Source organism: Pongo pygmaeus, chromosome 14 (assembly GCF_028885625.2).
Source record: "Pongo pygmaeus isolate AG05252 chromosome 14, NHGRI_mPonPyg2-v2.0_pri, whole genome shotgun sequence".
NCBI lineage: Eukaryota > Metazoa > Chordata > Mammalia > Primates > Hominidae > Pongo > Pongo pygmaeus.
In genome coordinates, this window is record NC_072387.2 from 94,484,402 (window position 1) to 94,508,734 (window position 24,333).

General features: G+C 36.7%; 1 long non-coding RNA gene across 1 annotated transcript; it reads right to left on the reverse strand.

Moving 5' to 3' along the window:
• Positions 1–2,356: 2,356 nt before the first annotated feature.
• On the reverse strand, positions 2,357–20,587 carry LOC129011704 (uncharacterized). Its single transcript, XR_008493405.2, has 4 exons — positions 20,442–20,587; positions 19,005–19,139; positions 7,920–7,950; positions 2,357–2,707 (listed from the first exon to the last, which is right to left on the reverse strand). It is a non-coding gene; the product is annotated as an uncharacterized LOC129011704 (long non-coding RNA).
• Between the last annotated feature and the right edge of the window lie 3,746 nt (positions 20,588–24,333).

A 24,333-nucleotide genomic window follows, 5' to 3' on the forward strand; every position in this document is an offset into this window, starting at 1 on the left:
AGGCAGTTATAGCTGTGTTAGAAGACTTTAAGCAACCTGTAAAGATTGTCTCTGATTCAGCTTATGTTGTTCAAGCCACTCAATACATAGAAACTACACTCATTAAATATATTGTGAATGAACAACTCTATCAGCTGTTTTCTTCTTTACAAAAAGCAGTGCATGATCGCTGTTTTCCTTTCTATATCATGTACATTCGAGCACACACTAATCTTCCTGGGCCCTTGTAAGGGATAACGATCAAGCTGATTTACTAGTTTCCACTATGCTTACTAATACCCAAGATTTTCACTCCCTAACACATGTTAATGCAGCAGGACTTAAACAAAATTATCAGATTACTTGGAGACAGGCAAAGGACATTGTGCAACATTGCCTTCAGTGCCAGGTACTACAACTGCCACATGAAGGGACTGGTGTTAACCCATGGGGATTGACCCACAATATGTTGTGGCAAATGGGCATAACCTATGTACCTTCATTTGGGAAACTTTCATACGTCCATGTTATTATAGATATCTTTCCTCATTTTGTATTGGCAACTTGCCAAACAGGTGAGGTTGTTGCTCATATTAAAAGACATTTACTTTCCTGTTTCACTGCCATGGGCATCCCACAAAAGATTAAAACGGACAATGGCCCAGGCTACTGCAGTAAATCTTTACAAGTGTTCCTTCCACAATGGCACATTGAGCACAGTACTGGAATACCCTATAATTCTCAAGGCCAAGCCATTGTTGAACGGGCTAATTGAACCCTAAAGTCTCAATTACAAAAACAAAAGACAGAGCGGGGAACCAGAGAATACTCTACTCCCCATGTGCAGCTACAATTGGCTCTTATCACTTTAAATAATTTGAATTTGTCTAGAGATCAGGTTACAACAGCAGCAGAACAGCATCTGACAGGGCAAAAAATAAATCCTCATGAGGGAAAACATGTGTGGTGGAAGGATGTCAGAACCAAAACCTGGGAAAAGGGCAAAATCATTACAAGGGGTTGAGAGTTTGCTTGTATCTCACCAGGAGAGAATCAGCTTCCTGTCTGGGCATGCACAAGACATCTTAAGCTGTGCCATGAGCCAGAATCCAAGAAGAGGAAAAGACCTCAGAATGTCCCTGTACCCCCAGTTCATCAGATGTCTCAGAAGAATATCTCTGTTGAGCAGATGGAAACTGTAAAACTTGCTAAGCAACTCCACCGACCTGGGGGCAGATGAAGAGACTAGTTCACATTGCAGAAGAGAACCTGAGGTCTCAGAACAAGCCACTGATGATCAGTAATCTAATGGTAGCTATGATGGCAGTAATCTTCCTGGCAGTGAGTCTCGCCGTAGCTGAGACAGATCAAAATTACACTTATTGGGCCTACATTCCATTCCCACCACTGATTAGGCCTGTTACATGGTTAGACCCCACGGTGGAGGTTTATGTTAATGGTAGTGTCTGGATGCCTGGACCAACAGATAAACGAGGTCCTACTCATCCAGAGGAGAAAGGAATGTTAATGAATGTTTCCACTGGTTATCGCTTTCCTCCCATCTGCCTGGGGCTGGCAGCACTCAGTGGAAGAATATTTCAATCTTTGGACACTATTAAATACCTTGAGCACAGCTATGTTATGACACATCACCAGATTAATAAATTTAAACCTAATAAAAAGCCCTGCCCTAGGCAGCCCACTAAATTGTCTGGAAAGCTAGAGGGGCTAACCTGGGAAGATCGTATTGCAACCAGCACTATTGTACTGCAAAATAATTCCTATGAAATCATCACTGATTGGGCCCCTAGGGTATGCTTTGTAGTAAATTGTACTGGACAGCATGAAGATTGCAGAGAGACTCCTTTTGCAAATGGCTACCCAGATAATGCACCAAAATTATATAGAAGAATTGAAACAAATTACCCTATTAAGTGGGAGGAGAATGGTATGGCTCTTCCAAGCCCAAAAATGATTGATCCAATTATAAGTCCAGAACATCCAGAACTGTGGAAATTAATGATGGCTCAAAACCCAATTCAGATTTGGAAAGGAGAATATAAAACAGAGACCCATAGTAAAAAACTTCCATTTGTTGTAGCCATGACCTCTAATAGGACAGTCCCATTGCAGAGTTGTGTTAAACCTCCTTTTATGTTGGCAGTGGAAAAAATTAATATCCTACCTGACTCTCAAACCATATCATGCCTCAACTGTCATCTTTTTTACCTGCATTAATTCTACCTTTAATAAAGATAATAGCATTTTACTGGTTAAGTCCTGAGAAGGAATTTGGATACCTGTTTCCCTCAATAGACCTTGGGAGGCCTCTCCTTCCATACATATTATCACTGAAGTACTAAAAGGAATACTTAATAGATCAAACAGATTCATATTTACTTTAATAGCTGTGATCCTGGGCCTTATAGCTGTTACAGCTACTGCTGCTGCTGCTGGTGTTGCTTTGCACTCTTCTATTCAAACTGCAGGCTTTGTGGATAGTTGGCAGAAAAATTCTTCTAAGCTTTGGAATTCCCAATGCCAAATAGATCAAAAATTGGCATATCAAATTAATGATCTCTGTCAAACAGTAATTTGGATGGGAGAATGGATTATGAACTTGGAGCATAGAATTCAAATGCAATGTGATTGGAATACTTCTGATTTTTGTATTAGTCGTAGCTCCTATAATGCCACTGAGCACCATTGGGAGATGATTAGAAATCACCTACAAGGAAAAGAAGATAATTTAACATTAGATATTGCTAAACTGAAAAAAAATCAAGTTTTTGAGGCATCTCAGGCTCATCTCACCCTGTTGCCTGGAGCGGATATTCTTGCTGGAGCCACTGATGGCCTTTCTAATAGTAATCCTTTAAAGTGGATTAAAACCATAGGTGGATCAACAATTGCAAATTTAAGTTTGGTTTGTGTCCGTTTATGCTGTTTGTTTTTAGTCTGCAAATGCAGACGGCACCTTGGGAGAGAAGCCAGACACTGTGAATGAGCCATGATAGCAACGGCAGTTATCAATTAAAAATAAATTAATAAAGACAAAAAAGGGGGACATGTGGCAAAGAGAGTTTCTGGGGTGCCAGTTGAGTTGGTCTCCCCTGTGTGAGACACCCAAGGGAAGCCATGGGCGGCCTCTGAGGAGAAAAGTCTCCTTATTGCCTTCATGTCTTTATGCCCCAAGAACATAACCACTCAGCGGCATTCCACAGGTTGCTCAGGGAGATAACACTCCCTTGAAGCAGTGGAGTATAATCAAACATCTTGGCTCCTCCTGAAACCATTCCCACCCATTTCATTCCCGATAAGTTAAAGATCTTAAGTAGTTTAGACACACGCCTTTGCTCAAGGAAATTCACAGAAACTGCCACTGCTATACATCTTATTGCATGACTCAGAGTTCTCCTTCACTGATCAATCCTTTTCCTCATCCCTTCCTCCCCCTCCCATCTGCCCTAAGAACAAAGAGCTTGTAAACCAATAAATTAGGGGGATCCCGAGAGCGAGCTCTGGGCCATGAGCAAGCCTCTGATGCTCCAGTTCCCTGGACCCACCTTTTAAATGCTTATTCTGTCTCTTTCTAACTCCTTTGTCTTCGCCAGACTCAGGGTACCCACTGCGTGGTGTGGGGCTGGTTTCCCCAGCATTATTTTACTCTTCTGTTAGTTCAGTCTCTGCAATTGATTCCTGTTCTGCTCGATATTGGATCAAAAATCCTCATGAATACATCAGCTCTCCATGAGAGCCCTGGAAAATTTTCTGTCTATTCCAATGTTACAATCTCTAAAATTATCAGAAACCTATATTTAACAGTGGTCCTCAGACTTCTATAGCTGATTATAAACTGCCTTATTAAAGGATTAAATTAAAATGTCTTAGAACAGCTATAGTTAAAGATACAATTGACAAGGAAATTTAGTTCTGTGTCATTCAACTATTTTACATAATAATTATAATTACTATTGATAACATATACTAAGACATATTAGAGTCACAGGAATCTCATATAATCTTGCAATAAATACTACTAACACATTTACATAAATATAATCCAAAGATGGTTAAACATCATTTTATATTTGACAATGCTTCCTATATGATTTTATTACATCAATTAAGCCAAACATTTATTTTTGGACTTCAAGGGACCTACTAACAAAAAATTAATGAGGTCAATAGGACTGAATTTAGCATATGATTTTAGAAAGTTCATCAAACATAAAAAGTTTAAAACACTTGACTTCACAGAATAGGATCACAGGTCACTGTAAAATAAGTCATTCATTTAGCCAAAGTAAAAACTCAAAGATTTCCCCCTAAAAAGCAAAAACCTTGATTATTTGACAGAGGAGAATTAATTTCCCAAGCAATAAGCTCTAACAAAAACACCATGAGACCAGTTAAATATGTCTCTCAAATGTTATAAACAAATCTATTTAATTTTAATTACCTTGACCCTAAGATATAATTTCCATAAATCTTTTTATAAAATTTTATACTTTTTTTTAAAGATTTGGTTAATGCTCCAAGAAAGGCTTATTATTCTGACTCAGGGGCCTATATGCTGGTCTTGCATCAGTGTGCGTTTGATATTAATGTTAAATTTACAGAGAAACTCTGAATTAATTTTATCTCAAAATGGGATCTTACAATTTCATGTGACTACCTCTTCTGCAATAGTATCTGGGTCTACAGGGGTTCGATAGTTTTAATTTCTGGCTCTGTGTCTCACAAAGGCAGTTTATTTTGATTGTCATCATCTCTCAGTTCTGATGAAGGCTTTAACTATTGTGAGTGCTTAAGATTTAGCAGTACTTGGTGTCCTTTTTAAACCCAGGAGTCAAAGTACTGTAATGTAATAGCACAGGACTCTAAAAGCAATACAGAAAGTTACATGGATATAAAAAGCTTAATTTTTTAAAGTTTTTAATTATTTGTTTTTAAGTTATAATTTGTTTTAATTTAAGTTTTCCTAGGGAAATTAAAACTTAGTAAAAATGACATAGAAATTATTTCAACAAAACATAAAATGTATTTGTTAGACTAATTACAAAAAGGCAAAAAGGAAAAAACAAAAAAAGTTCTTCTGCAGTGTGATTGTCTTTCCCTATGGGGAGTTCATTTAGATAACCTGGAAGTCAAAACTAATAAAAATGATATTTGAATTAGTCAAACATAGGAAGAGTGTATCCTGGGGCATAAGTGAAGCTTTTTTATTTCATTAAAGCCAAAGACGGAGAATGTTATATTGAAAGAAGATATTTCCCTTAGAGCTTTAAGATAAAACATTTTTACCATCAGGCCACAATAGCAGTTAGAACCCGAGGGAAAAAATTTGAACGAGTTATTATTTCAGGTTTTCTCAAATGGGGAAGAAAACTGAAAACAATGAGATGCAAAGAAGTTGAAATTTGGGGTTAAAATAAATTAAAATCTCTTGTAATTTTATTACAAGCAAATAAATAAGAAAATTTTGGTGTTCCTACCAATTCTTTAGTGTGTTAGTGTATTTTTAATATCAAAGCCCAATCTTTAGAAACACTTTTATAAATAATTTCCTTTTATTATAGCCAATGTGATCATATAAAGTTTTCTTTCTCATAAATTCTCTTTGTACAAATCTGATCATGACTTACACAAACCATTTGCATTATACTTAGACTTCCTGTTTTATCCTAAACATCCCTCTCTCCTAAAGAACCAATTATTTTACTTTAGGACAAAAATTTATCTTATAAGATTATTTCCCATGCACAATTATTTTCCTTTTAACCTTTACTAGGTGAAATGCCTCTTTATATTTATAACTTTCTTTGCATCTCTCTTATTTACTGATTCCTTTTACCTTGTTTCATAAGTAATCTTTAAATAACTTTTTAATTAGGCAAAAATTATTTTCCTTTAAACAAGAACACATTTTAAAAAATGATTTCCTATAATTTTTAAAACATTGGAAATGACCCAGACATTTAATGACCATTTTTTATTTAATTTAATATAATTTTAGATTCTAAATAATATGACAAATTTATTTATAAGCATTTATTCCATTACATTTAGCTGATTAATTTATTTTTAATAGTTTACCTTAGATTACTTATGAAAAATGTAATAATTATTATTTAAAGTTATTTTCCTGTTAACCATTTGTATATCCTGTGAATTTCAGGTGTTTACTTAAGAATAATAAGGTTAAGTAGATTTTTTGTCAGTAACTCAAGATTTAGCTGTTTGTATTGAACAAACAATATTAAACGCCTTATTTATAAAAAATTACACAAATAAAGATAATTCTCTTTTGGGCTGTATTTATAGCTTTATAACCCTCATGGCAAATTTTGACAGCTTATAATATCTAGCAGAGATAAATTTAAAACTACTTGACCAATAAATCTAAACAATAATGTATGCTGACAATTCTGAAGACATTTCTAATTTTATTTTACCAATGAGCTTACTTATTAAAGATTAATTTAAGTCAGGTAAACTTGAAAAATGGATTTGGGCTTAAAGTCTATTTTTCTGATATAGCATTTGATTTAAGCACTTATTTTTTTTTCTTTATGCCAATGAATTAAGCTCTTTTTAATATTTTTTGTAGTGAAACATATACATGACATACATTATATATTAAATACATAAATAAATATAGATATATTAGATATGCAGGTACAAGTAAATCTTATAGATTCACAAGACCCTTTTCTTTTTCTCCTATTTTAGACTTTCAATTTCTTGATAATCTGTTTCATTACTCCAGGCAATTGTAAGCTGGATAGCCCTAAATTTGCTTACTTAAGTAACAACTCTTAGGTGAAAATCAGATCGCAAAATTCACACTTCAAAGTACAGAGAGATAGAGGAGAGAGAGATAGAGAAGAAAGAGAGAGAGAGAGAGAGTCTGTTGTGTGAGAGGGAGATTAAAAATAGATGCCAAATCAAACATAAAATTATATCTACCACAGGATTGTATAAGAGGACGAATTTTATTTAGATAGGTAGTTTTAAATTTAGTCTCCCTGGATCTCTGGGCTCTGAGCAAAGCTCCCACTGAATCCTGGGTCTGCAAAAAAAGAGCTGTCACGAGATTAAGCCATGTAATGCTTTTACACTGCACTTTGTTATAAAGACATTTCTCTGTCTAAACCACACCCTTTCTTATCTTAAACAATCAAGAGTAGCCCCTCTTGTAATAATTATTTTAGTTCAAAAAAGTCATATAACACAATACAAAAACAAGTAGTTTAAGATCTAAGAGGAGCTTTTCTTTTTACACTTCTGGAGTTTACATAGGGAAAAACAAGGGTTTCTCTTGGAAAAGGAGTCTGGAAAAATAATGATTCGGCAACAGACTATGAAAGAAACTGGTAAAATGGTTTCTTCTGATTACATGGAAGAAAGATCATGGGCATAACGACTTTATAGCTCTTGTGTAAGAAGTTATAAAACAAAATATTAGTATTCTGTGCTGCTTATTATCAAATGCAAAAAGGAAAAGATGAGGTATTAATTTTAAGCTTGTTTTAAAATGGGAGTCCAAAACCATGACAATTTAAAGAAGCATTTGCTTCTCATACCCAATTTTTAAAGTATTAAAACAAAGAAAGCCCTTGAGTTATAAAACAATTTAACCATTCTTATATTAATGATGAAATATCATTAATATTTCACCAATATCAAGTGCGATTTCAAACAATACTGCACTAATTGTTTAAACCTCTGTGTAAAATAAGAGTCTCAGATTAAAGAATAATCTGGTTTTCAGCTAATCTTTTCTTTCCATTGGACAAAAATTAGGAAATAAAGCTAATCATTTGTGCCATGCTAACATTGTGAGCCCAATATATTTGTGATAGATCCATAAAGAAGGCATAGAGATGAGAAAGCAAAGATGTATATAAATACAAGAAGCAGACTATAAATCTTACCATGAACATGATTATTTTCTCACAGTGCTCTCTGCAATCAAAGAAAAATAAAAGCCAATTAAAATTAGGGAGAGTATATAGGCCTGAGTTAATAAAGAGGCTAAGAACTTTAAAGATGTAAAGCTCCCTCTATGCCCTCCACATCTATTAGCAGAAAATGGAATGTACATATTTTTTCACCCAAGCTTCTAAGGCCAAAAAAAAAAAAAAAGTAAATGAAGATTCCCCCAACAGGTGGAAACAGTGATTCTGGAGAACAATGTACACGGGAGCTTCTTTCAGGGACAAGAGTGAAGGCCTTGACTGGGCACGGTGGCTCATGCCTGTAATCCGAGCACTTTGGGAGGCCGAGGCGGGTGGATCACGAAGTCAGGAGATGGAGACAATCCTGGCTAACACAGTGAAACCCTGTCTCTACTAAAAATACAAAAAATTAGCCGGGCATGCTGGTGGGTGCCTGTAGTCCCAGTAACTAAGGAGTCTGAGGTAGGAGAGTGGCGTGAACACAGGAGGCGGAGCTTGCAGTGAGCCGAGATCGCGCCACTGCACTCCAGCCTGGGCGACAGAGCAAGACTCCATCTCAAAAAAAAAAAAAAAAAAAAAGAATGAAAGCCTCCTTGTGTCTGCATCTACCAGAGATCCTGAACTCTGAGCTCAATGTCATGACAAAATGGGGATTTTGTCTCACTTGGGAATAGGATAATGTAACTTATGTGGAAAGCAAGTTAAACCAATATTTCCTTTCCAGCACAGAAGACTGTGATAATCATTCTAGCAATGCTAATAATCTGGCCTTCTGGCTTCTTTCAGAGAGGCCTGTAGTTGAGATTTCTTTTAGTCAATGAAATGTGAGTAGATGTGAACTGTCCCATGTCTGGGCAGAAGCTCTAACGGGCAACGTGGAGTTCACCATGCTTCCTTCCTCCAGCTGTGATGTACTTGGAAGCACATGTTGAAACAGCGTCCATCACCTTATGTCTTGAATTGACTACCATGAAAAGAGGCTCTTACCAGTCTCTGTACATCAAGTAGTGTGAACCCTTAGTTGTGTTATGTTGCTGTGATTTTGGAGTTGCTTTACAGCTGACCCTTGAACAACACGGGTTTAAACTGCATGGTTTCTTCTGCCTCTGCCATCCCTGAAACAGCAAAACCAACTTTTTCTCCTTCTCCTTCTCAGTCTAATCAACGTGAAAATGACAAGGATGAACACCTTTATGATGACCCACTTCCCTGTAATGAATAGTAAATGTAGTTTCTCCTCTTTATAATTATTTAATAATGCTCTTTTCTCTAGCTTGTTTTATTGTAATAATATAGTATATAATATATATAACACACAAAATGGATGTTAATCTACTGTTTATGTTATTGATAAGGCTTCTCATCAACAATAGGCTATTAGTAGTTAGGTGTGGGGAGACTCAAGTTATGAACAAATTTTTGACTGTGTAGGGAATTGGTACATCTAACTCCCATGTTGTTCAAGGGCCAACTGTATTTTATCCTGTTCAAGGGTCAACTGTATTTTATCCTGTTCAAGGGACAACCGTATTTTATCCTGTTCAAGGGTCAACCGTATTTTACCCTGTTCGAGGGTCAACCGTATTTTATCCTGTTCGAGGGTCAACCGTATTTTATCCTGTTCGAGGGTCAACCGTATTTTATCCTGTTCGAGGGTCAACTGTATTTTACCCTGTTCGAGGGTCAACTGTATTTTACCCTGTTCGAGGGTCAACTGTATTTTATCCTGTTCGAGGGTCAACTGTATTTTATCCTATTCAAGGGTCAACTATATTTTACCCTGTTCAAAGGTCAACCGTATTTTACCTTGTTCAAGGGTCAACTGTATTTTATCCTGTTCAAGGGTCAACTGTATTTTACCCCGTTCAAGGAGCAACTGTATTTTACCCTGTTCAAGGGTCAACTGTATTTTATCCTGTTCAAGAGTCAACTGTATTTTACCCTGTTCAAGGGTCAACTGTATTTTATCCTATTCAAGGGTCAACTGTATTTTATCCTATTCAAGGGTCAACTGTATTTTACCCTGTTCAAGGGGCAACTGTATTTTATCCTGTTCAAGGGGCAACTGTATTTTATCCTGGCAAACATTTCCTATAATATGTGGAACAAAAATAGTTTTACTTAGTTTTTTATTTAAAAAAATGAATGAGAAGTATCTGTGTGTGTGTGTGTGTGTGTGTGTGTAGTCATCACTCAGTATTTATGGGAGACTGTTTCTTCAGGACCTCTTACAGATACCCAAATCCACAGATGCTCAGGTCCCCGATACAGAATGGTGTAGTATTTGTGTATAACCTATGCACATCCTTCCATATGCTTTAAATCATTTCTAGATTACTGATAATACCTAATAAAATGTAGGTGCTACATACACAGTGGTTACACTGTATTATTTAGGGAACAATGGCAAAAGTCTATACATGTTCAGCTTTGCTTTTGTAAAAAACAATATAACAACGTAGCTCATCTGAAATTCATCTTGCTAGAAAAAATAAAAATTTGGGGTTGAAATAACTTAATATAGTCATAAATATATAGGTTATCTTGCAAGAAAATAAGGGAAATTCTGAAAATAAAACAAAAGAAAAGCCTAAGCTTCTAATGTGTATATAATTTCATGACATGGATGCCTAGAGGAATTTGTGCATGTTCACAGCTAAGGTGTTTGTGTTTTATACCTGTGACATAACATGTGTATACTGGGAATAGGGAGCAGGGCAGGAGATAAAGCCTTAGGCCAATTCATGACTTGGAAACATGTAACTGAGGCTGAAAATTATAAGAAATTCACAATTAAAAAGTAGGCTACGGAAAGGAAATTTGCCTATCTTCGCTTGTATTCGATGTGGGAAAAAAAGTTCACCTGAAAATTTATGTCCTTAAGCAAGCATGAAGATGCAGTCTTTTAAAAAATTCTGTATGTTTAAGTTGTACTGCAAGATGTTTTGGTATACATATATAATGAAGTGATTACTATAGGTCAAGTGAATTAACATGTCCATTATTTCCCATAGTTACATCTTTTTCTTCTTTTTTTCTTGTGATGCAAGTCTTGAAATTGAGAAATTACCGTATAAAGAAGTTGGTTGCTAATAATTCAGTAGATGTACATCGTAAAAGCTATCATAGAAATGCTCTTGAGTAAAATATCAAGCAACTCATGATAAAAGAATCTGTCTAAGCAAAAGTTGGCACTGTGAATATATAAGTAAAGGTAAATAAAATGAAAAGAAAGAGAAAATAAATAACAGACATCCATGGAATACAGTATTTGTTTCTAAAATAAAGTAATGTAAGCATAGATTAAAAATACAAGAAAAAAACCCATGTAATTTAGTAATATGTGAAGTTGAGAAATAATCAAATTAAAATTAAATATGCAGTGATGCACTAAGCAGTAAACCAGTATAATTTAATAGACAATTAGTCAAATGACACAGGAACATTAACAAATGGACAATATAAAGAAAGTTTATGAGACATGTAGGGTGTTAAAGAAGTTCCATTAACAGAATAAATGAAACTGAGTATTTACTCTGAGAAGGCTAAGAATATTCCAGGTAAAATGGAAAACATGCGTCTTCAGATTCAGCAAGCACAGTGGGTCTTAAGTAGAATAAATAAGAATCATTCTGCACCTGGACATTGTCATAATTAAAGTATAGAAGCATAAATGGAATAATAGTTATTGAAAGTATATAAATTAAACACACACACACATACACACAAACACACACTACATATTGCCTCCAAAGAATGAGAATTTGCTGACTTTTTTAAATAGCAAGAACAAGCTAGAATATAATGAGGAATTTCAAGTTACTGGAAGAAAATTTCTGTGATTTCACATTTCTAAATCAAGATAAACTTAAAGAGAAAATATGAAATAATAATATGTTAATACCAAAATAGAAAGATTTGTACTAGCAGAACCTCATTCTACAAGCTAGTAAAAGATGTGCATCCAGAAAAAGAAATGACAATGCATGTAAGTAGTTAGGGCTAAATACATCCCTTCATAAGTGACAGCTGACCAATGAATGAATACAAGATGAGTTAGCCATGTGAAAGAGAATGAATGGGGAATAAAGTGGGGATTCTTAAAACAGTACTTCAAATATATAAAATATCATCATGGATCCTAAGAAAAGGATCCTAGTACAGACCTAGGGGCTACATGTTGGTATAGTATCAAAAGCCATGTAACTGCAAGGTTACATGTTGTTGCAGGAAGGTATACTGTTATTCACCCATAATGGGGAAGCACTGGAAGAATTTATAGATTGCTGACATTCCAATTGTATTTCAGAAATATGGATAGTGCAATAATTTTATGGACAGATTGTAATGAGAGGCAAACAGACATGTAAGGAAGTTTTTGAAAAAAATTGTAATAAAAGTGTTTTATAAACAGAAAAGTTTTGTAAATAATGGTGTAAATAAAGAGAAAGAGAAAAAAATCTATAATGCCTTTTTTTTGGTTTGAGTGTCTGGGAGGATATTGTTCAAATTTATTATTGTGGTACGAATTAACCCAGGCAAAAAATGAGTAGTCACCTTCAACTGTATTACAATTAAAAGTCCTCTCAGTCAAACCTCCCAGAACCTTAGAGTTTACAATTTTTGGACTTCTTCACTTATCCCTTGCATGAGTTAGATTTTTCCAGATTGCTGTTGTTTCTTATAGGGAGTAAGAGCAGAGACTGGTACACGATGGTGTAGAGCTACAACCACTGAGTCTCACTGAAATAGAGCAAATCTTTCGGAGGTAATGTAACAATGTGCCTACGAAAGTAATCACAACATTACATCTACAGTTCATCTGAAGCTAATGAAATAATTTGGTGTGACCAAGACAATGAGGAGATGAATGCTGACCATTGCATTTTTTGATGAAAGAAAATTATCTTGTGTTAATTGTATGGGTTGTTTCTATTTCCTAATGAACTCTATTTTTAACTGTTAAAGTTTTAGTTATCAGATTTATCAGTTATCAGAAAAACACAAGTCTCATCTGCTAATGAATGCGATTTTTCTTTCCATTCAGTTACCCTTGTTACCAGGGCTTGTTCAACAATAGACATTTTAATTTTTACATATAGTTATTCTTACTGATAATTGAAAAATGTAGTAATAAAACTATAATAGAGGAACAGTAACTAGTTAAGAGACAAATGAAGATGTCTAGGTGAGCAATTATGATGGCTTAGGCTCTGGAATTAGCAGTATAGATGATAGAAGTGAAGAGATTCAGGATTGAATATAAAAACATAAAAGACTTAAGATTAACTCATAGGTTTTATGCCTGCACAACTGTATAAATTGTGGTGCCTTTTACTAAGTTAGGGAACATAAGGGAAAAAGCACATACAGTGAATATAGTGGAATCAGTTTTAAGGATACATTTTTTTTCTATGTGAACTTTGAAAAAAACAACTTAACAATTAAAAGATGTAAAGTGAGTGCTGTATAATTAATTCTGTAGCTCACGGAAACAGTCTATTTCTGACTACAGATAAACCTTTTTTTTTAGACACTTATAAATTTTTTATAAAACACAGATTCTGGATAAAAATATGCTGAAATCGAATGCAGATAAACGAAAGGCTCAACACACTTCTTGGGTTGTCCCAGAGTTTAGATTTGGGGGATGGAGGAAACAAATTTTAAAAATGACCAGTGTTACAAGTTGATATCCAAGAGAAATCTCTGATAGAAGACAAGAGAAATCTCTGATAGAAGACAAGAAAAAGGGAGAAAGGTATGTCAAATGTGTCTAATATGTTGAATGAATTGTGAATTAAAATTATTATTAAATTGGAGATAATGGGAATCTTTCCACCAAGTAATAAACTGGATTCAAGAGATTTAAGCAGAAGATAAAGGGGAACAATGCTAATAGGGCATTCTTTGATAATTGGCTGCAACATACAAGAGTGAAATATAGTGGTAACTAGAGGACGATGTTGGTTGAAGGAGTTTTTTGTGATAAAATATGTTACAATATATCCTTACGTTTGGGGGTGTCATTTTCATTTTTTATTTTTTGAGACAGCGTCTTGCTCTGTTGCCCAGGATACAGTGTAGTGGTGTGATTTCCACTCACTGCAATCTCTGCTCCCAGGCTCAAGTGATCCTCCCACCTCAGCATCCCAAGTAGCTGAGAGTGCAGGAACGTGCCACCACGCCTGGCTAATTATTTTGTATTTTTAGTAGAGGCAGGGTTTTGCCATGTTGCTTAGGCTGGACTGGAACTCCTGGATTTGCCTAGGCTGGACTTGAACTCCTGGACTCAAGCAATCCACTCATCTCAGTCTCCCAAAGTGCTTGGATTACTGAGCCACCAGGCCAAGCGATAGTGTATCCTTACATTGATAGGAATTATGATGCAGGAAGAAGAAAGGAACTTGCAATAAAAAATTTTAGTATAGGTATATCAGTGAGATACTGATAGTTTGACTTTTTTTCTTTTTTTGAGATGGAGTCTCACTCTATCGCCCAGGCTGGAGTGCAGTGGCGCGATCTCGGCTCACTGCAAACCCCGCCTCCCGTGTTCACGCCATTCTCCTGTCTCAGCCTCCCGAGTAGCTGGGACTGCAGGCGCCTGCCACTGCGTCCAGCTAATTTTTTGTATTTTTAGTAGAGACGGGGTTACACCACGTTAGCCAGAACGGTCTCGATCTCCTGACCTCGTGATCCGCCCGCCTCGGCCTCTCAAAGTGCTGGGATTACAGGGGTGAGCCACCGTGCCCGGCCGACTTTTAATAGGATAGAAACATTTGGAATTCATTTATTATAATAGAAGGAAAAAATAGTTTCGTAAATTTGGGACTGTATAGAGGTGGAAGACCTCTTCTGATTGCATGCATTTTCTCAATAATGTAACAAACAAAATCATCAGCTGGTAACAGGAGAAAAAAGATGGAAGAAATAGTAGCATAGAAAAATGGAAAAAAAATAACTGATGTGGGAAGTATAGCAGAACCACCTGGAGACTTATACTGACGAATTAAAGATGAGTGTATGTGTTGGATGGAGGGGTGGCAGGGAGAGTTGCCCAGCTATATTCACTACTCCAGTGCAGACAGAATGTTTAACTTAAGGGTACTGTGATCCGCACTCCCTCAATCTCAGGAGTTTTAATCATTGGAGAGAAAGGAAACCTCAGTGTTTATGCACTGAGGGTCATTATGCAATGACCCTTATATATTTGGGTCATTGGTTCTAAGACCTGTATGCAGCAACACTAGAATGAGAGGTCTGATAAAATGTGAAAATATATGCATGTTTAGCTTATGCATCACAGGAGGGTCTATATAATTTTAGAATTAGGGTATTTGAGTGACTGAGCTATCAAGATAGATGGTGGTTACCAGACGAAGCCATGATTAAAAATAAGACCCAAGAGTTGGTTCAATTATTGTTAATTTAAAATCTAGTTGTGGCCATTAGATTGGATGACTGGGGTGCGGCAGAAGACAAATGTGTTAGAGAGGAGAAAGTTGCACAGAACTATGGAGAACGGATAATCTTTTTATATTAAATGATCTCGAATAATGAAAATGTTACCAAAACACCAGGGGAAGTCTAGGTCCTGCTGCTCACTGCACATAAAGCCAATTACTGAGATGAAGAGTATTACCAAGGAAGATGGCTTTAATTGGGTGCTGCTTCTGAGGAGATGGGAGCTCAGTCTCAAATCCATCTCCCTGACCAACAAAAAGTAGGGGTTTATATAACAGAAAAGAAATGTAACAATGTGTAAGAAAACAGTAACTAGGGAGGAACAAGGAAGCAATCAGGATGAATAAGGGATCCTGGCATCTTATTATCTGGAAATGGTTATCTGGTGAGTTTCAGTTCTTTGTTACTTTTTTTTTTTTTTTTTGAGAGGCCTGAGGTGATTTCCTGAGGAAAGAACTCAGATAAAACAAATACAAGTTTCATGCTTTACGACCAGAAGGGTCAATTCCTATGTTTACCACAAACAAACAAAAAGGCTGGGAGTGGTGGCTCACACCTGTAATCCCAGTACTTTGGGAGGCTGAGGCAGGTGGATCACAAGGTCAGGAGTTTGAGACCAGCCTGACCAACATGTTGAAACCCCATCTCTATTAACAATACAAAAATTAGCTGGGCTTGGTGGTGCATGCCTGTAATCCCAACTACTCAGGAAGCTGAGGCGGGAGAATCACTTGAACCCAGGAGGTGGAGGTTGCAATGAGCTGAGATAGTGCCACTGCACTGCAGCCTGCGTGACAGAGCAAGACTCCATCTCAAAACAACAACAACAACAACAACAAAAAAAACAGTCCGTGTGACAATTAGGTTGGTTTCAAAAACACAACTGGACAACTGGTATAATACAATGAATTTCTTCACTGGATAAGGGCAATTAGCAGATGGAAATTTATGACTCTGACAGAATGAAATCAAATTTTACAATCTGAGGGCATGAAGATCAAAGCTCTGGTCTTTCTGACAGTATGTATGTTAAAAAATTTGGGGGAGCTTCAATTATTTGTGGGATCATGGATCTGGAAGGTAAGGCATGTAGGGCATGACATGCCACCAAATCATTTTCTTTTATGTATGATTTTACAACATCAGATTTAAAGACTATTGAGTAAAAATATATTTTCTTATAAAACATTTTAAAACCCTTTATTGTTCACAGGGCCTGAGTTTAAACTTAATGTGCACTCTTGCCATTTGTTAATTGAAGCATTTCTGATTAGCATTCTAATTCCATCAAACTCACATACTGGATCGGTTATTTTGTACTGATTATTTCCATGTAGGCTCCAACGCAAATTAGCATCTAACTTACAATACCTCAAAGGAGTTCCAAAACATGACCATTTAGTACTTCAGAAATCAAAGTTGCATTATTTTTATACAGTAATTATATCAGATGTATGTATGCCTCTTGTCTTTCAAGCCTGAAATTAATTTTTTGAAATCTGCATTTTTACCATATGATAAGCATTGAGTCTCAAGAAACTGTTTGCTTCAGTGAAGAATGAGTCAAGGGTATTGCTTTCAATCTTTAATAGAATGCAGATTACCTATTGAAAAGCAAAGCCTTTATTTCATAAATTGAACAGAAAGACAAGTGAAAATAATAGTAAGTATTTAAAAGTAGATCACTTGAAAAAGTCAAATCTAAATATCTCTCTTGAGAGCCTGTACTTTTATTTAAATAAAAAGTATTTTCATTTATTTTAAAGATTTTAGTGTTTTGTTCTATTCATTTTAGATTTGACCAGCATGAATAATTCAGCAAAGTTTTTTCTTTATTTAAAAAATAAATTCTTAAACGTTATTATTTGATAAAAAGCCCACCTTCTATATTCATTAAAACTAAACCTCATATAGAAAACATTTATTCTTCTACTTTGCTAGCAACTCAACCTTTTAATGAATGACATAAGCTACTACTATTCACTCATTCTTAAAGCAAGAAAAGAGTAGAGCCAGATAATTGTAATACTAAAAGAAAAGAAAAACAGAAATGGACATCTACCTGAAATTCTGTATTCTACAAAATGATCCTTTAAAATTGAAGAACACTTTTTTCTGAAAAATAAAAATTGCGGAAATGTGTTGCCTGTAAGCTTGTCTTGCAAAAAGTGTTTTAAAAAGTTATTTAGGAAGAAAAATGATATAGTTCAGAAACTTGTATCTACATGAGGAAAGGAAAAGCATTAAAGTAATAAACACAGATAAATAAAATATTGTATTTTTCTAATTCCTAGTAGATCTAGGAGATAAAAGTTTGTTAAAGTAATAACAACAAAATTTGTGTTTGTTAATTATAGCAAGTGTGGAAATGAAATACATGATGATATTATGAGGGGCAGATGGGACAAATTCAGAGTATTTTCTTACAAGATATGTGTAGTGCACATGAAGTGGTATATCATTATTTGAAAGAAGATGCCAGGCACGGTGGCTTATGCCTGTAATGTCAGCACTTTGGGAGGCTGAGGAGGATCACCTGAACTCAGGAGTTTGACACCAGCCTGGGCAACATAGTGAGACCTCATCACCATAAAACAAAAAAAAAATAGCCGCATGCAGGGGCATGTACCTGTAGTCTAGTCTTGGGAGGCCGAAGTGGGAGGATCAATTGAGCCTGTAAGGTCAAGGCTGCAGTGAGCTGAAATTGTACCACTGCACTCCAGCCTGGGCAACAGAGTGATAAAGTGTCTCAAAAAATAAAAAGAAAAAAGAAAAAGAAAAAGAGAAGAAAAAAAAAGAAATCCTGAAAGAAGACTTAACACCTACAATAGTTGTAAATTATATTGTAACCTTTAGGGCTAATACTAATAAAAGATAAAAGCATAATTAAAATGCTAAGAGAGAAGAGAAAATGAGATTATTAAAAAAAGTGATCAATTAACACCACAGAAGGCAGAAAAAAATAGTGGATGCCGAATGATGGTTACTAGAGGCTGAGAAGGGTAGCGGGGAGGGGAGGATACAGCGAGGATGGTCAATGGGTGCAAAAGTATAGTTTGATAGTTTGAATAAGACCTAGTATTTGATAGCATAACAGGGTGACTATACTCAACAATAGTTTATTATATATTTTAAAATAAAATAATTAAAAGACTGGAATTCAGATTTTCTTAATACAAAGAAATGATAAATGCTTGAGGTGATGGATATCCCAATTATCCTGATTTGGTGATTACACATTGTATCCCAGCATCAAAACATCATATGTGACTCATAAATGTATACACAAAAATAACAAGAGCAACGGATAGAAAGCAGTTACAGAATGATAGACATGAATCCAAATATGTCAGTAATCACTTTAAACTTCAATGGTCTAAGTATACCAATTAAAAGATAGAGTGGATACAAAGTTGAGACCCACCTATATGTTGTCATCAAGAAATCATTGAGAGACATTAAAAGTGAAGGGATGGAAAAGATATGGCATAGTAGCAGTAATAATCTAAAGATAACAGAGGTACTATGTTCATTTGCTAGGGCTGTTATAACAAAATACCACACAGTGACTTAAACAACATAAATTTATCTTCTCACTGTTCTGAAGGCTAGAAGTCTGAGATCAAAGTTTTGGCCTGGTTGGTTTCTTCTACGGCCTCTTTCCTTGTCTTGTAGACAGTAATCTTCTTTCCATCTTTAAATGCTCTTACCTCTGCGTGTGTCTGGGTCCTCCTTTAAAGGACACAAATTGTAATGAATTAGGGCCTATATTACCAAATCTCATGTTAATTTAATTTTCATTTTAGAGATGCTATCCCTAAATGCAGTCATACTCTGAGGTACTAGGGGTTAGGACTTCAACATAAAAATTTTAGACGAACACAGTTCAGTTCATAACTGGTAGTTATATTAATTTTAGACAAATCAGACTTCAGAGGAAAATAAAATATCAGGGATAGAGAGAGGCATTACATGATGAAAAAGCAGTCATTTCTCCAAGAAGGTGTAACAATCCCTAATGTGAATGTCTTTAATAATAATGGCAATATATGTAAGGCAAGAACTCATAGAAATGCAAGGTGATATAGATAAATCTATTGTTATATTTGGAAATGTCAAGACTCCCCCTATGAGTAACTGACAGATCAAGGAGGCAGAAAATCAGTATAGTTGAACAAAATTGATATTGTTGAATTGAACATCATCAATCTACTGCATACACTTGATATTTATAGAATACTTCATCCACCAACAGGAGAATACACATTTTTCTCAGGATGTCATGAAACATTCACTAAAATAAACCACATTCTGGGCAATAAAACACACCTCAACAAATTATTTTTAAAAAGTAATGTCAAAGTATATTTTTAGACCAAAATAGAATTAAAGGTGAGATCAATAATTAAAAGATACTTGGAAAATTCCAAATATATGGAAATTAAATAACACATTTCTAAATAACATCTAGGTCTCAGGATAAGTCTGAAAAAAATTTATAAATATTTTGAACTCCATAAAAAGAAAATAAACTTACTGCAATTTGTATGATGCAGCAAAATAATTCCTAGAGGGTAAGTTGTAGCAGAAAATATATACGTTATAAAAGAAGAAATATTTAAAATCAGTATTCTAGTATCACAAATTATGACACTAAAAAAACTGTAAATCCCAAATAAGTAGAAATAATAGTAAAAATTCGAGAATTAATAAAATTCGAAACAGAAAATCAGTGAAAAGTATGCTATTAGACAACATCAATAAAACTGATAAGCCTCCAACCAGCTAACCAACAAAAAAGGAGACACAAATTACAAGTAACAGAAATATTACTACTGATTTCATGGATATTAAAATGATAGGGAATATTGTGAATGAAACTATGTCCATAATTTTGATAACCTAGATAAAATGGACCAATTTTTTGAAAACACAATTAGAAATAAAACTAGAAGAAATAAACAATCTGCATAGGCCTTTATCTATTAAATAAATTGAATAAACAATTAACTTTTAAAACAGAAAGCATCAGACCCGGTGATTATGTGTCCGGAATTGGTGGGCTCTTGGTCTCGCTGACTTCAAGAATGAAGCCGTGGACCCTTGCGGTGAGTGTTACAGTTCTCAAAGATGGTGTGTCCGGAGTTTGTTCCTTCTTGCTTATGGTGGGTTCATGGTCTGGCTGACTTCAGGAGTGAAGCTGCAGACCTTTGTGGTGAGTGTTACAGGTCATAAAGGCGGCACCAACCGAAAGAGTGGAAGAGCAGCATTAAGATTTATTGCGAAGAGCGAAAGAACAAACCTTCCACTACATGGGACGGGAGGCCAACACCTTGCCGCTGCTGGCTGGGGCGGCCTGCTTTTATTCCCTTATCTGGCGCCACCCACATCCTGCTGATTGGTCCATTTTAGAGAGCTGATTGGTCCGTTTTACAGAGCTGATTGATTCATTTTGACAGAGTGCTGATTAGTGCATTTAGAAACCTTTAGCTAGACACAGAGTGCTGATTGGTGCGTTTACAGTCCTTTAGCTAGACACAAAAGTTCTCCAAGTCCCCATCAGATTAGCTAGACACAGAGTGCTGATTGGTGTGTTTACAATCCTTTAGCTAGACACAGAGTGCTGACTGGTGCATTTACAATCCTTTAGCTAGACACAAAAGTTCTCCAAGTCCCCTACCGGTCCCAGAAGCCCAGCTGGCTTCACCTCTCACTGGCACTGGCTGCAGGACTTTGCGGCACCTAGCCCGGGCACTCCAGCAGCCCAGTTGGAGCTCATCCCAGACAACCAAGAGGAAAAGAGGGGAAGCCAGAAAGAGATGGAGACCCAACATTGTGGCCAATGAACCCGCGAAGAGGGAATGGCGTCCACGCATGGGACCCAGCCTCTGATCAAGCCCAGCAGGTGCCGGCTGGCCACACAGAGTGCGGGGCCCACCGAGCCAGCGCCCACCTGGAACTCGCACCTGGCCCGCGAGCGCAGCATGCAGCCCGGACTCCGGCCTGTGCCTCTCCCTCCACACCTCCCTGCCAGCAGAGGGAGCCAGCTCTGGCCTCCGCCAGCCCCAGGGAGGGGCCCCCACAGCCAGCCCCAGAGACCGGCCCCCACAGCACAGCCACGGGCTGAAGGGCTCCTTGAGCGTGGCGAGAGCGGACCGAGGAGGCGCCGAGGGCAAGCAAGGGCTGCTAGCACGTTGTCACCTCTCAATTAGCGGGGGCTACCCCAAGGTCCACAAGCGTACCTGGTGAGGGAGTCATGAGGAAAAGTAAGGTTATATTCTAGTTATTTAGAAAATATTTCTTTCATTCTTTAAATTTTTTATCTGCTTTTCTATATTCCTAAAGCACTACTAATAAAATACTAATTCGGCTGTACTCAAACTTTTTTGCTACTAAAAATAATCTAGGTGAATGATAAGTTAAAAAAATTGGGAAATAAACAGCCTGGCGCAGTGGCTCACGCCAGTAATCCCAGCACTTTGGGAGGCTGAGGCAGGCAAATCACAAGGTCAGGAGATTGAGACCATCCTGGCCAACAGGGTGAAACTCTGTCTCTACTAAAAATACAAAAAGTGGCTGGGCGTGGTGGCTCACGCGTGTAATCCCAGCACTTTGGGAGGCCGAGGCGGCTGGATCACGAGGTCAGGAGATCGAGACCATCCTGGCTAACATGGTGAAACCCCGCCTCTACTAAAAATACAAAAAAATTAGCCAGGCATGGTGACAGGCGCCTGTGGTCCCAGCTACTTCGGAACCTGAGGCAGGAGAATGGCATGAACCCGTGAGGTGGAGCTTGCAGTGAGCCGAGATCGGGCCACTGCACTCCAGCCTGGGCGACAGAGCGAGACTCTATTTCCAAAAAAAAAAAAAAAAAAAAAAAATTAGCTCGGTGTGGTGGCAGGCGCCTGTAGTCCCAGCTACTCAGGAGGCTGAGGCAGGAGAATCACTTGAACCCGAGAGGCGGAGGCTGCAGTGAGCCAAGTCGTGCCACTGCACTCCAGCCTGGCGACAGAGCAAGGCTCCATAAAAAAAAAAAAAAAAAAAGAAAGAAAAGAAAAAAAGGAAGAAGTAAAACAACTCTGATCTGTAAAAGTTGCTCATTACAGAAAGGATCCTCACAACCTCACATCTTTTAAAGGCCCTCATGGGCTGGGCATGGTGACTCACGCCTGTAATCCCAGCACTTGCTACTGGGGGAGGCTGAGGCAGGAGAATCGCCTAAACCAGGAAGGCAGAGGTTGCAGTGAGCTGAGATCGCGCAACTGCACTCCAGCCTGGGTGACAGAGTGAGACTCTGTCTCAAAATAAAATAAAATAAAATAAAATAAAAATAAAGGCCCTCATGATTTTAGCGACAATTCATACACTATCCCCTGCATCCTCCTTCTATCCCGCATGATATGTGTAATATAGCATACAACATATGGTATGCTACTCAAGAGTGCTTCTCAAGCTGAGTATCACTGGCCTCCATAGAGATTCTGATTCAATATTCACTAGGTAGTTTCAGCTGACTCTACTGCAGGTGTTTTTGAATCCACTTAAAGAGCACTTCTACGGGACCATATTACACTGATATCTGCAAATCAGTTCAGTGTTTCCTTTTGTTATCGTCCCCAAGTAAAAAGTATATATTAACCATTTTTTGAACTGTCAAACAAATTAGTGATAAATAGTTTTGGCATAATGTAAAATTCTGGTTGAATTTATATTTTTATCTGTATATTTTATGTAGTTTATTGTTAATTCTTAAAAATTGAATTAAAGTTTTATTTTAAAAAGAGGTTTCCAATGTAACCTGAGCTTCAAAAGACTGTAGTTGTATAGTATAACCTTCAAGATTAAAAGTCAACACACCTCGCTTTGATATATATTTTTTTTCTTTTTTTCTTTTCTGTTTTTTTTTTTTGAGACAGAGTTTCACTCTTGTTGCTCAGGGTGGAGTGCAATGGAACGATCTAGGCTCATGGCAACCTCTGCCTCCTGGGTTCAAGCAATTCTCCTGCCTCAGCCTCCCGAGTAGCTGGGATTACAGGCATGTACACCACCATGCCTGGCTAATTTTATATTTTTAGTAGAGATGGGGTTTCTCCATGTTGGTCAGGCTGGTCTCAAACTCCTGATCTCAGGTGATCCGCCTGCCTCGGCCTCCCAAAGTGCTAGGATTACAGGCGTGAGCCACCGCGCCTTGCCACATATTTTTCTATATGTGTAGAACTTATTGTCTGTCCTACACACCTCATGATACCAAAATGCATATTTAGTTTCATTCCATAATTGAACCATGTTATTAGACAAGTACATGTTTCCATCTTAAATTGTGGCTTCCGTAATGTTCCAAAATGATGCTTCTGTTTTATGTATTTTTAACTTGATCTTGGACCAAAAAATATAAACAAACATAAATAAATTCTTCATCACTTTTCTCACTAAAAAATAATTTCACATATAGTGATTAAGACTCTGTTATTTCTATGAAAATAATAGTATTTTAAAATTATGAAATATATGCCAAAACTATCTTTTATTATGTCTGTAAACTGCCCACTTGATATCACTTGACATATGTGGTAGTTAATGTACCTCTAGATAAATTCCTTCTCTAAACACCAGAACTTGTGAATATATTACTTTTCATAGTAAAAGGGACTTTGTGGGTGTGATTATGATTCTAAACTTAAGTTGTTAATGTGGGTATATCCTACGCTACCACAAGGGCCCTTTAAAGTGGAAGAGTAGCAGGAAAGAGAAAGGGAGGGAATGTAATTTTCAAGGAGTGGTCTGAAGGATGCAATGTTGTTCACTTTGAAGATGAAAAAGTCACAAAGGAATGAATACAAGTATCCTATAGAATCTACAAAAGGCAAAGAAATGACATATTCTAAAGCTTCCGGAAGTGAAGATAGTTCTCCAAATACTTGAGTTT